General features: G+C 37.2%; 1 protein-coding gene across 4 annotated transcripts in view; it reads left to right on the top strand.

The window, feature by feature from the left end:
- The window catches only part of FGGY (FGGY carbohydrate kinase domain containing), a 941,338-nt gene that overhangs the window by 645,177 nt on the left and 284,078 nt on the right, over positions 1 to 12,083 (top strand). The window lies entirely within an intron of this gene.

Raw genomic sequence — 12,083 nt, 5'->3', positions numbered from 1 at the left:
AAATATGTGTATAAAATCATCACAATCACAGTAGCATCACACCTCCCAAAAGATCCTCTGCTCCTGCCCATCCATCTCCTCACCCCTTTCTATTTGATAATAACAGTTTCTAATGAGTCTAAGAGTTATTTTTGTTGGATTTTTTCAGTTTGCTTGCTTTAGCTATTCCTTCACAACACATGTCTGGTAATTGTCATTAATTTACAGCCTTCTTATTGTATTATTTCTTGGTATAATCACCTAATAGTTCCATCCATTTTTCCCGGAAAGAGTTTGTTGGCTTTTTTTTGGACTACACCATGTGGTATTCAGGGCTTACTCCTACCTCTGTGCTCAGGGATTGTTTATGGTACCATATGAGAGATCATATGAGGTTCTGGGTACTTAACCTAGATCAGCTTTGTGGAAAGCAATTATCCTACTCAATGTACCATCATTGACCCCATGACATCTTTTGTTAATAATAGAATAGTATTCCACATCCTCTTTTTCTGTTCATCAAATGTCAATGGTCAGTTAGATTGTTTTCATGTTTTGACTATGAGAGCATGCATTTTCAAGTTTAATATTTGATTTCCCACATTTATTTTATATAAAGATGCTTGCTTCCTATGCTTACTACTTATATATCTAGTGACTATTAGGAAAGTAGTAACACCTGAGCAGAAATTTTTCTGAATTTTTTATTGTGAAGACTAAGATAATGAAACAATAAAATTAAAAACTCCAGCAGATTAAAAAAGATAGAAGGTTATTTCTCTTTTGGGGAAAATGAAGGTGGGTGCTTCTAGGCAACTCTTGCCGTTCTCACAAAATGGCATCAAGTGTTGGGTCTCAATGAATTGCTCTCTGAGTCTCAGTGGTTCTTGGTCAATTAGTACAAGAATTAAAAGAACTAGAGGGAGCCATTTACACTCCGTAAGAAGGAGTTTAACAGAAAGATGAACTCTTTCATTTCTGATCACTTCCTATTGACCAGTATTTGTATATAAAGCCTCCTGCAAAGTAATATAATCATTGACTTGGACATGACTAAGAAATGTAACCATTTTCTTGGATAGCCATATGCTTCCATGTGGCTAGATAAAACTGAGAATTTTGCCATCAAATATGTTAATGTTAATATCTGCTACAGTTCCTTAGCACTATTGATCATGGATTCCCATAGGTTATTTCAATTTAACCTTTTCAAGTGATGTTCTTGTGACTATTTTTTTCTTATGACTTATCTACTTAAGTTTAATAATAAAAGAATAGAAACCTGAAATATCCAAGTAGCTTCCACCTCTACTGCTGTGTTGGGTGTTCAGTAACAGGTCTGTGGACCATTATCAAATGCAGGTATAAAAGGGATGAAAGCCAGTGTACTACTCTCGTGGGTCTAAACTGCTGGTATGTGAACTAAACCAATATATAGACAGATACTGATCTGCGAGTATAAAAAAGGTTGAAAATTACTGCTCTAAGGTCTACTAGGCTATTAAAAAGCTAAATTTGGGGGAACTGGTAGGCTTAGAATATTAAGCAGAAAGAGACCTTCAGGAATTTCTGACTCAGTTGAAACCAGCTAACCTACAAGCAGAACCAAGATAGGCTAAATCAGCTTTGAAAGTCTCCCAGTCTAAAAGGAGCCAAAGAATTTACTGGAATATGCATTCCAGTTATTTATTTTTGACTGTTTTGTTTTTATATGCCTCATCGCCCCCATTTAATTGCTTCTTCTGCATATTTCCATGGTGTTGAGCAGAGCTTTATTATAATGCACATTGATTACCTGTTTATCTCAATTTCATACTAGATTGTGATCTCTGAGCTCCTTGACCTCAAGATTTTCACTTATTTGTCTTTGTTTTCTTGGTCAGTACAGAGCAGCAGGCACATTTTAGTATCTAAATTACAGTTGGTTAGATAAGTTAATGACTGGCTGGTTGGTCAACACTATTTGCTTTAATATCTATTTCTGTCATCTTTACTGAATTTAGCAAACTTTTAAAACTTGGGACCCTCTTCAACTCTGATTTTCTGATTATTTCAACATTTTAGCTTTTTTTTTCTCATACTAGACTCATGTTTAATTAGTATATTAGCTCAGCTAATAGAGCAATATCTACAGGAAATATTCATTAAAAGTCCATAATGTTAATCTAGCAGAAAATTTCCAGAGTAACTATATTAGATTTTGCCTGTTAAGTTAATGGATTTTTAATGGATGTCCTAAGGAGACATTATCATTAACCAGAATATTGCCATACATGATTGAAAACTTACCCATTCATCAAAATTAATTGTGTAATGTTGCTTTTGATTTTCATTTCTGGTGAGTTGAACTTGTAGTTGCACTTGAACCCAGAGTGGAAGATATTAAAGAGCTTGTTAACTCTCAGTTGTGACTTTCAGAAAACCTGACTGAAAGCTACCTCCAGACAATCTTTAGTAATTCTTGGAACTATGAGAGCTGAATCTCGGAAGTCTCTCTCTGAAGTGTTAACGTTTTCAGTGGACTCACTGCCCGTCAAGATGTGGGCAATACAGTATAAAACCTTTTAGCAGATTTGAGTAAAGCATCTTGGATTTGAACATTAATACAATTACCATAATTTGCTCCATGTAGAGCTTTTAGCCAAGTCTTCACCAGTCTTCCTGGGCTTAGGCAGTAAATAAATGCTTTCCCTGAAAATTGAACACCTCAGCAACTGATGTTCTTGTGGAGGGATATTTTTGAAATAAATTATTTATGAAGTGTGAATTAAGGATCAAATGCAGTATTTACATAGTGCATTTCAAGGGCACGAGAAGAAATTTACAATATTTTTAGTAACTACCTGCACGACCTCAAAGATAAGATGTTACTATCTATTATCTAAACCTTTTTCAGGATTTTTTTTGATAATTTCTTTTGGGAACATTAAAATAAGAAAGAATATAGCTTTGTGAATCAAAAAAATGTATTAGACTTCTCTCTCTTTTTTTGTTTTTGTTTTGCTTTTGAGGGCCACATCTGGTGGTGCTCAGGGGTGAGCACTGGTTCTGCGCTCAGAAATTGCTCCTGGCAGGCTCAGCAGATCATATGGGATGCCTGGGACCAAACCTGGTTCTGTCCCAGGTCAGCAGTGTGCAAGGCAAATGCCTTACTGCTGTGCTATCACTCCAGCCCCTATACTTCTCTTTTTAATTGAAATCATACTCATTGATTGGATATTCAGATTAACAAAACTCAGTGTTGTTGTTGGTGGTGGTATTACTGTTGATGGTGTTGTTGCTGTTGTTGTTGGTGTGGTGTGGGTGTGTGTTTCTGAGTGTGTGTTTCTGAATGTGTGTATTATATCCCCATAGACTGATAAAATGATCTCTGTCACTTAGTCGACCTTTAGTTCCATGTAATTCATTTCCAGGTTACTTATTTAATCTTAAACATCTACAAAAGAAAACAGGAAGAAAAAGGTGAGCAGGGAGAAGGAACTTTAGAAAGATAAGCAGCATCACACCTGTCCTAATCTATTATCTTTCCAGTTGCCATTTTACTTCCTGAGAAAAGGGCTTCATTGTGTTACTGAGCCAGGCCACTTGATGAAGACTCATGGGTACAGCAGAGCTGAATTATAGAGTGATTATTTGCATTCCAGAAGGAGGCTTGTTGTATGAAAGGGGTCAGTGTGTTACCTGATAGATCATTTGTTACTTGGAGACAGGAAATCAGGCAAAGGAGAAACTCAAAGCCCAAACAGAAGAATTACTAACTGTTAAGCGAGAGGCAGAAAAAGAGATAAAGCTTATGTGAAGGAAGGCTGTTCTATCAAGGGAGGGAGGCTGCATTTTCACTGGTCTTCTCTCCCCTGAGACTGTAGTTAAGGCAGAATCAGACTTTATGGACTTGGTTTCCTGGCATGTAGTATATTCTGCTGTAATATTTGTTAAATGAATGAATATATATATATATATATATATACACACATGATGAGTTTTATCAGTGAGATGTTTTGTTTATTTTTTACTTTATCTGTAATGAACTCTATAAATTGTCTTGAATTAAACAATAGCACTGAGAGACAAAGAGATAATTATTCCACTTCATAAAATTGTGTTCACAGTATTCTTATCACTTACATATTTATCTCTTAAGAAAGACATGGGCGGGAAGCCAGAGCAATAGTATAGTGAAAGGATATTCTTCTTACATGTAGCTGATCTGGGTTCAATCTCTGATACTACATATGGTCCCTCAAACCTTTCTAGGCATGACTCCTGAGTACAGAGTGAGTACAGAGCCAAAACTAAAGCACTGCTGAGTGTAGCCCCCAAATACACACACACACACACACACACACACACACACACACACACACACACACACACACACACACACACACACCGAGAAAGGCAGGGCCTGACGTAAATGGTAGCTACCATCAACCCCATTCCTGGAGCTAATCTTGCAGAAGTTTTTCTGTGACAGAAATTAGTACAGACTTCCTTACAGAAGAACAAAGCAAAACTAAAGGCTACCTTAGGAATACTACTTTATCATAGAGTAAAAGAAAGTTGCAGTTCACTGAGGCTTATAGACATCAGATGATAATTTATTTGTAATAAGTAAAACATGTTAACCAATGCTCTGAGGACATTTGTGCACGATCACTCACTATTCCACTCTAATATATAATTATTTGAGAATAACTCATGGAACTAGCTGAAGCAAAGTGCACGATTGTATTGGGGTAGGCTAGATTTTAAATTATGGGGGAAATGGGGTTCTACTTATTTTTTGGACCTACGTGACACTGACTTAACCCAAGACAAAGAGATTACTACACTTTGCAAGACTGCCATTAGCACCTGTTCCACTTTTGCATTTGCCTGATTTTCACACTCCAAAATTAATTCCAAAAGTCTGCTGGTCTCAAATGTACATGCAAAGCCTGTCCTGACTCCACCAAAATGCTGTGGTTCCACTTCTTCATATGACCCTATAGGTGTTTGGATTTATTCAAGTCTCATGAATCAACCATACAGATTCTTTTCTGATTGATAGAATATGAAGTTTAGAAACAAGCTATGGATATATTTATAATGATTCACTATCTTGTTGTGAAAAGAATTCTACTCAAGGAACTATGCCAAAGGGGTTCCCACCAGTGTCATAAATGATTGATGGGAGCCTGGTTCCTGAAATGCCATTCATAGTTGGAAGATTTTGGTTCTTTTGTTGTTTTTTTGATTTTGTACTCAGAGCTTAATCCTGGTTCTACATTCAGGGATCACTTCTAGTGGTACTTGAGGAACCAGATGTGATGTCAGAGATTGAACTAGGTTTAGCCATGTGTAAGACAAGCACCTTACCTGCTGTATTATCATTCTGGCCCTATAGCTATGAGTTTTTTTAGTATCTTTTTAAAGCTATGAGTACCCATTAGAACTAGTTGTATGTGCAAGGATTTTTCCATGTGTTCCTTAGACTGTGAGGCTTAATTTTTTAGGACTCTCTGAACTGTTATTCCATCTTTGTATACAGGTTGAGGTGCTTTTTTTTTATCATTTATTACTAAGTTCTGTGATCTGAAGTAATCTTTGACCATCTGCCTACCTAGCAATTTTGAGTCTCTGTGGAACCTGTCACAATAATATTTCCCATGTCCTAAGGGAGAACATTCCTCAAGGTGCTCTAAAGTCTATTTCTCACTTTGAATCTTTTCTATCTATTGACCCTCATAGTATGTGTCTCATTTTTTGACCAGCTGACAAGAAATGGTCTTTCCAGTACTTGAGAAAGAACATATGCTCTGAATATTTTAGTGCCTTATTTTACCTTTTAAGCCTGAATCTTTAGAGAAGGACCTTGGGATTTCCACATCACTTAATGATTCATCCACACACACTTGAATTACCTCTTACATGCCAGATGTTGGGCTAAAGTACTGATGCTACAGAAAGTGATTAATCATGGCTCATAGCTTTGAAGAGTTCACATCTGTAGCAGGAGATTGGGACTAAATGAATAAACCAATAATCTTGGTGATTTTCATGTTTTTCAATAAGTCTGGGTATGTCCAAATTACTGTCGAGAAACACAGAAGGAAGTCACTAGCAGTTTCTGGGGCTGTCAAAGTTTTATCAGGAAGACTTAGTGACATGTCTGGAAAATATGAATAGTATTTTACCAGACAACAAAGGAGGGTTATTTCTGAATATGAATAGTGCTGACTAAACCTTGGAGGCATATTGGTATTAGATATCTGTGAGAACTTAGATGTGGCTGATGCATAATGAACCTGGATTGAGAAAGAAGAGAGGGCTGGGTTTAATTTCTAATGGAACTTATGTACTTTCTTAAAGATGGGACATTGTTAAGAAACTCATCAGACTTTCATCCATTTCTCTTAAAAACCAGTTCCTATTACTCCTACCAAGCTGTGAATAAAACAAACGCTAGTTTTTAGAAGCTTTTTTTTATCTCATATTATGTGTAGACATGCACATACATGTATTGTGTTTTTTAACTAAAGCATAGTACCTGTCACCTTCCATAAAGGTTTAATTGTGAAGATGTGTTGAGATTTCAGGTAAACCACAGGACCCTGTGGTTTCCAAAACCTGTAGGTATTTTAAGTATTATCCTTTTAAGTGTTCTTAGGCACCTAGAGGAAAACAATTTTCACTACCTCAATACTCTGCCTGTTAGGCCTAAAAGAAATAGCTGTACCCTCCCCCAGCTTAGATTCCTAAAGTAACTGTTTAGACTGGCCTTTTGAGCTCTAGTACTATAGAATCAAGAAAAGGGAGAATTGAGGACCACCTATCATATAAATAGGTAATGGCTATGTATAAGGATTCACAGAACTGCCCCTTTGTTCAATTTTTTTTTATCTGAAAGATAATTGGAAGCCCTCTAAAATGAGGTCAGCCTCTAGCTCTCTCCTTACCATTTGAGAGTCTATGACTAAGGGATTATGGGAGAGTTTGCTCTAGTGTCTTTATTTCTTAGAGGAAGAACCAATACTCAAGTCAAGTTAGTTTGCGTTTCCTTGGTGCCAAAGCATTTTAGGGCTGAAACCAGAAGCTATGTCTGGTTTGTGGCTATTTCACCACTCCCTACCACCTTTGATATTTTTCAATAAGTATTGGTGCCTTAGTCAATGATTACTATCATTTAAAAGGAACCTTGGTCTGGAGAGATAGTATGGAGGTAAGGCATTTGCCTTGCATGCAGAAGGTCGATGGTTCAAATCCCAGCATCCCATATGGTCCCCCAAGCCTGCCAGGAGCGATTTCTGAGCATAGAGCCAGGAGTAATCCCTGAATGCTGCTGGGTGTGGCCCCAAAACAAAAATAAAATAAAATAAAATAAAATAAAAAATAAAAGGAACCAAGCACAGAAAAATGTCATCAGCATGAAAACTTATATAAATGAATTCACCCCATTCATCATCTACTCTCCAACTGAAAAATACAGGAATTGAACTTTGTCCAAGTGGTAAGGAGAGAGCTGCATCTAGGAACATTTTAGTGAAGTTCTGAAACTCCACTTATAGATAAACTACATTGCTTAAGTAATGTTTTAACCAATGCTGATATATTAGCCTGGTTGAGAGTTTGATTGTATGTGTCAGGTAATCCTGAGTTCACTTTAGCTCTGTGATAGGTAAGTCATGCATACTTTGCCATATGTTTTGTTTTGTTGTTTTGCCATATGTTTTACCTCAGTGCTTATAGTATAATGATATAATAATTGACATTTATAATAAGGATACTATATATTAAATAAAATACAGATTTCACTTAATAGAAAGGTAAAAATCCTAATACGTAAGTCTTTGGAAAATTTTACTTCTTACTATCACTAAATGGTCTGCCTCTTGAATTTGTATTGTTCTCTATATGTAGATCAGAACTATCAAAGTCATTACTTCTTGACTAATCTACTGTATTTTCTGGTGTATAAGATGACTTTTTAACCCATGAACAATTTCTTAAAAGTCGGGGGTCGTCTTATACGCTGGTATATGGCATGCTGAAACTTACTCCAACTTCAGGGACAAGTGATCTGCCCCCCCTCTTACCACTGCATCCCATCTAGCGTCATCATTAAGTCTTCTGCTTGTCCTGATTAATCTTTCAGGGAAAACAGAGGAGCTGAGTTACCGAGCACCACATCTCATCCAGCTGTCGGGTATGTGGCTTTTCAGTGCTCAGTCCTCTGTTCAGTTTTTATGGGACACAGGGGAGGTGTTCTCTCTCCCTCTACTGTTCTATTAATCACTGCACCCCAACAAGCTGCTTGTGGAGTAACTCCCTCTCCCTGCTCTTAATGTAGATCACAATTTAAAAAATCACAGTCACTCACTAACAATGACAAATGTAAAATTATTGTTGCCACTCCAAAGTCTAGTTTTATTAAACACATACTGTTAACCTTTGAGTATTCTACTTTTTTTTCTCTTGCATTTCTTAATTTCCATTTCCATTTGATGTGCATTAAAAGAGAGATAGTCTTTTTTTTTTCTTTTGGTTTTTGGTTTTTGGGTCACACCCGGCAGTGCTCAGGGTTTTCTCCTGGCTCTACGCTCAGAAATTGCTCCTGGCAGGCTCAGGGGACCATCTGAGATGCTGGGATTCAAACCACCGTTCTTTTGCATGCAAGGCAAACACCTTACCTCCTTGCTATCTCTCTAGCCCCGAGAGATAGTTCTATATGGTAAATATAGCCCAAACCCTATATTTTAACAGAAAATGTAGGGGGTCGTTGTATATACCCAGTCATCTTATATGCCAGAAAATATGGTATATAATTATTTCCAGCCTTTCTGACTTTGCAGAATGTCTTTCTGCGTTCTACTATTGGGTACAACAGCTCTTTATCAATAATAAAGTAAAACTAGTCATATTTCTTTTTGGAATCATAATCACATTTCAATCTTATTTCATGAAATAATTACTTTAATTGTGTTAAAGTTTTCCTGAAAATTTTTAGTATCATATCTTGTATTTTCAGTTTTTTTCCCCTAGAAAAAAGGGCATATATACATAGGTAAGGAAAAAATAGGACATATTGGCTCAGAAACTAAGTGATTTTAATGCTTCATAAGTGTTTTACAACTTCTGAAGGGTATTTCTTTTTAAGCACCAAAACTCTTGTTTTTTTTTCCCATCAAATTTGAAAACTAGATTTTATTCTAGAATTTATTTAGATAAATCAGGAGATATCAGCTTTTGACTTTAAAAAATTTGGAATCAACCCCCCCCCCAAAGTCCAAAAGTTTGGACTCAAACAGGTACTTGCCCAAGTCAAGCCATCAAATCTCTCTGATTTAATTTCTTCATTTATCAAGCAACTATAAGCACACCTTCTTTGGATATCTATTTTGATAGAGTAGTGATGCATGTAAAGTGTTTTACTTCCCTAATTCTCTGTTAAATAACATCCACACTAATGTAAGATTCACTACTGTATAAAAGACCTTGTGACAAATGGGCTCTTCTAATGCTGGATTCTATGAAGTCAAAATGCACTTTTTTGTTTTGAGGCCACACCTGGTGGCACTCAGGGGTTACTCCTGGCTCTATGCTCAGAAATCACTTCTGGCAGGCTTGGGGGACCATATGGAGACCAGGGATTGAACCCAGGTCCATCCTGGGTTAGCAGCATGAAAGGCAAACACCTTGCCACATACTATAGCTCCAGCTCTTAAAATGAACTTTTTATACTTGCATTCAAAGGAAGGGTAATCAAGAAGGTTGGACTAATGGTGAACAAACAAAGGACTCATTTGTGACTGAATAAAAGAAGAAACAATCATATTATCTACCCTCCTTTTAAAAAAATATCTTCATAAGCTTAATAGTAGACATTGCTACATGCTGGAGGACAGTGTTGAGGGAAAGCCAACAGGGTTTCTGCCTTCTTAAAGTTTTCATTCTAGAGGGGAGAGTATTACTCATTCACTCACAAAAGTGTACAGAGGTACTTATCATGATGCCATGATAGAGAGGATTCCAGGACTATTCAAGAGTGGAAAATAAAGGATATGATCTTGACAGGAAAGCTAGGGAATGTTTGGGTGGGTGGAGGTACTTACAGTAGGTCCATATATTGCATCTGTGCAGATGGGTGGGAGCTGTGTTTCAGAACAGAGGGGTGAGCATTTTGATGACTGGTAGGAATGAGCATGATGATGGACTCTAGTGTGACAAGAGCTAAGGATGTTGAAAGGGAAAAGGATGCAAAAGGATGCTGAAATCTTTCTTCTTATCCCAGATAATCAACCTCATTCAGACTAACTGTGGACAAGAGAAAATGAAACTCAGGAGAATATTTGAACCATCTTCTTGAGTTTTACATATTAACATCCAACTGGGCATTCATAACTAAGAAATAAATTTCAGATATGAATTGAATTCCTGATCAGGGATTGGAAATGATCATGAAATACTCGTTTTTCAAATATTTAGGCTGTAAAATCATCCCTGTTGACCTTTTATCTACAGGTATCTTGATTTTGATTATAGAATCTATTGTTGTAAAGAAGAATTGTGATATCATTAGGAAACAACCAGATTTACTCTGAATATTCCTGTTAATATAATCTTAGGTGTTGTCATTTCTAGAATTTATTTTTCTCAATAGCTTTCTCTATGCCTGGTTTGTGCATAAACTCAAGCATTCCATGTTGTCTGTCTGCATTTGTATCCCTGAAAAGACTATGCATTTTCTAAGACTTTCTCATCTGTATTATGTTACCACTAAATACATTTATTTATTTGGTGAATGGCTGGATGGGAGATTGACAACCAATACAGAACCACCAGAATCAACTGAACAGCTCAACTTTACACACACTGACTATTAGGTAGGTCTTCTCCATTTTAGTCAAAGGCATCTTAGTTTTTCCATATTGTTGGGACCCAAACTTGAAAATTGCTTTGTTTTGTTTTTGTTCTTTTGGTGGGAGCAACACCCAGAAGTGCTCATGGGGTCATTGAGGGGTCATTCCTAGTGGTGCTTGGGGGGACCATATGTAGATCAAAGCCAAGTCAGCCGCATACAAAGCAAGCACTCTACCCTCTGTGCTACTACTCTGGCCCTGAAATTTATTCTTGATGTTTCTTTTCTTCTTAAATCTAATGTATACTACCTTTCTACGTTCCTCAAAATGAAACCTGAATTTGTTATTCTGTTTAATTACAGCCCTGGATGGGGCTGGACGGTGATGGAATGGAGAGAAGGAGGGTTAGGCTTTCTCTGCTGGCCCAGGCCATGTGTCTGCAAACCCCTTTAGCTGTCCTGTCTGAGGGTTCAGGGTGGCAGTGAGGAAGACACACCTCAGTTAGGTTTCAGGAGACATCAACTTTATTCAAGTCCCTACCCAACATGTGTGGCCTATAATCTTAAACCTATTTAAGCATGCTCTCTTCAGCTTGCCCTGCATTTTAGCTTCTCTCTACCATCTCCTCTCCTGCTGCTCCTTCCTTGCTGAATCTTTCCTAATGAATACCCCTTCCTGCCCTTCTGGCAATCTTTTGATACCTCCCAAAGACCCCTCCTAGAAATGGGCAGGTCTTACTAGCAGGTAAGGTTACAAAGGAAGAATGGGGATGAGGGTAACAATTTTCCTCATCTTTTCCACTGTTTCAAAGATCTTTGGTCTCTTGGTGAATTCAGGAAGTAGTCTTTTCATTTATATCCTTGATATTTTCTTTCTCTTGATAATCCATTTTTCTACAGACCAGTAAGAATCTTATTTTTTTAAATGTTAATCAGCTCATTTACACTACTACCTAAACTCTTCTAGTGGTTTCCATTTGTATTTGGAATCAAAACAAAACCAAACAAAACAAATACGAAATTATTTGCTATGTTCTCTGAAGTGCCATATATTTCTTTCTGACCTTCTCTTCCATTCTCCCCCTCTCCTTTTTTTCCTTTTTTCTCTCTCTTTCCTTCCATCTTCTTCTTATTCCCCTTTCTCCCTCCATTCTTTCTCTCCTTTTCTCTCCCTGATTTTTCCTCTTCCTGTCTTTCTCTCATTCCCTTTCCTTCTCTCCCTTTCTGGTGTTCAGGGGACCATGGGGCACAAGATCTTCCATGGCCT

Source organism: Suncus etruscus, chromosome 6, assembly GCF_024139225.1.
Source record: "Suncus etruscus isolate mSunEtr1 chromosome 6, mSunEtr1.pri.cur, whole genome shotgun sequence".
NCBI classification, from domain to species: domain Eukaryota; kingdom Metazoa; phylum Chordata; class Mammalia; order Eulipotyphla; family Soricidae; genus Suncus; species Suncus etruscus.
Note: the sequence above shows the minus strand (reverse complement) of the source record. Positions and strands in the feature narration are given on the sequence as shown.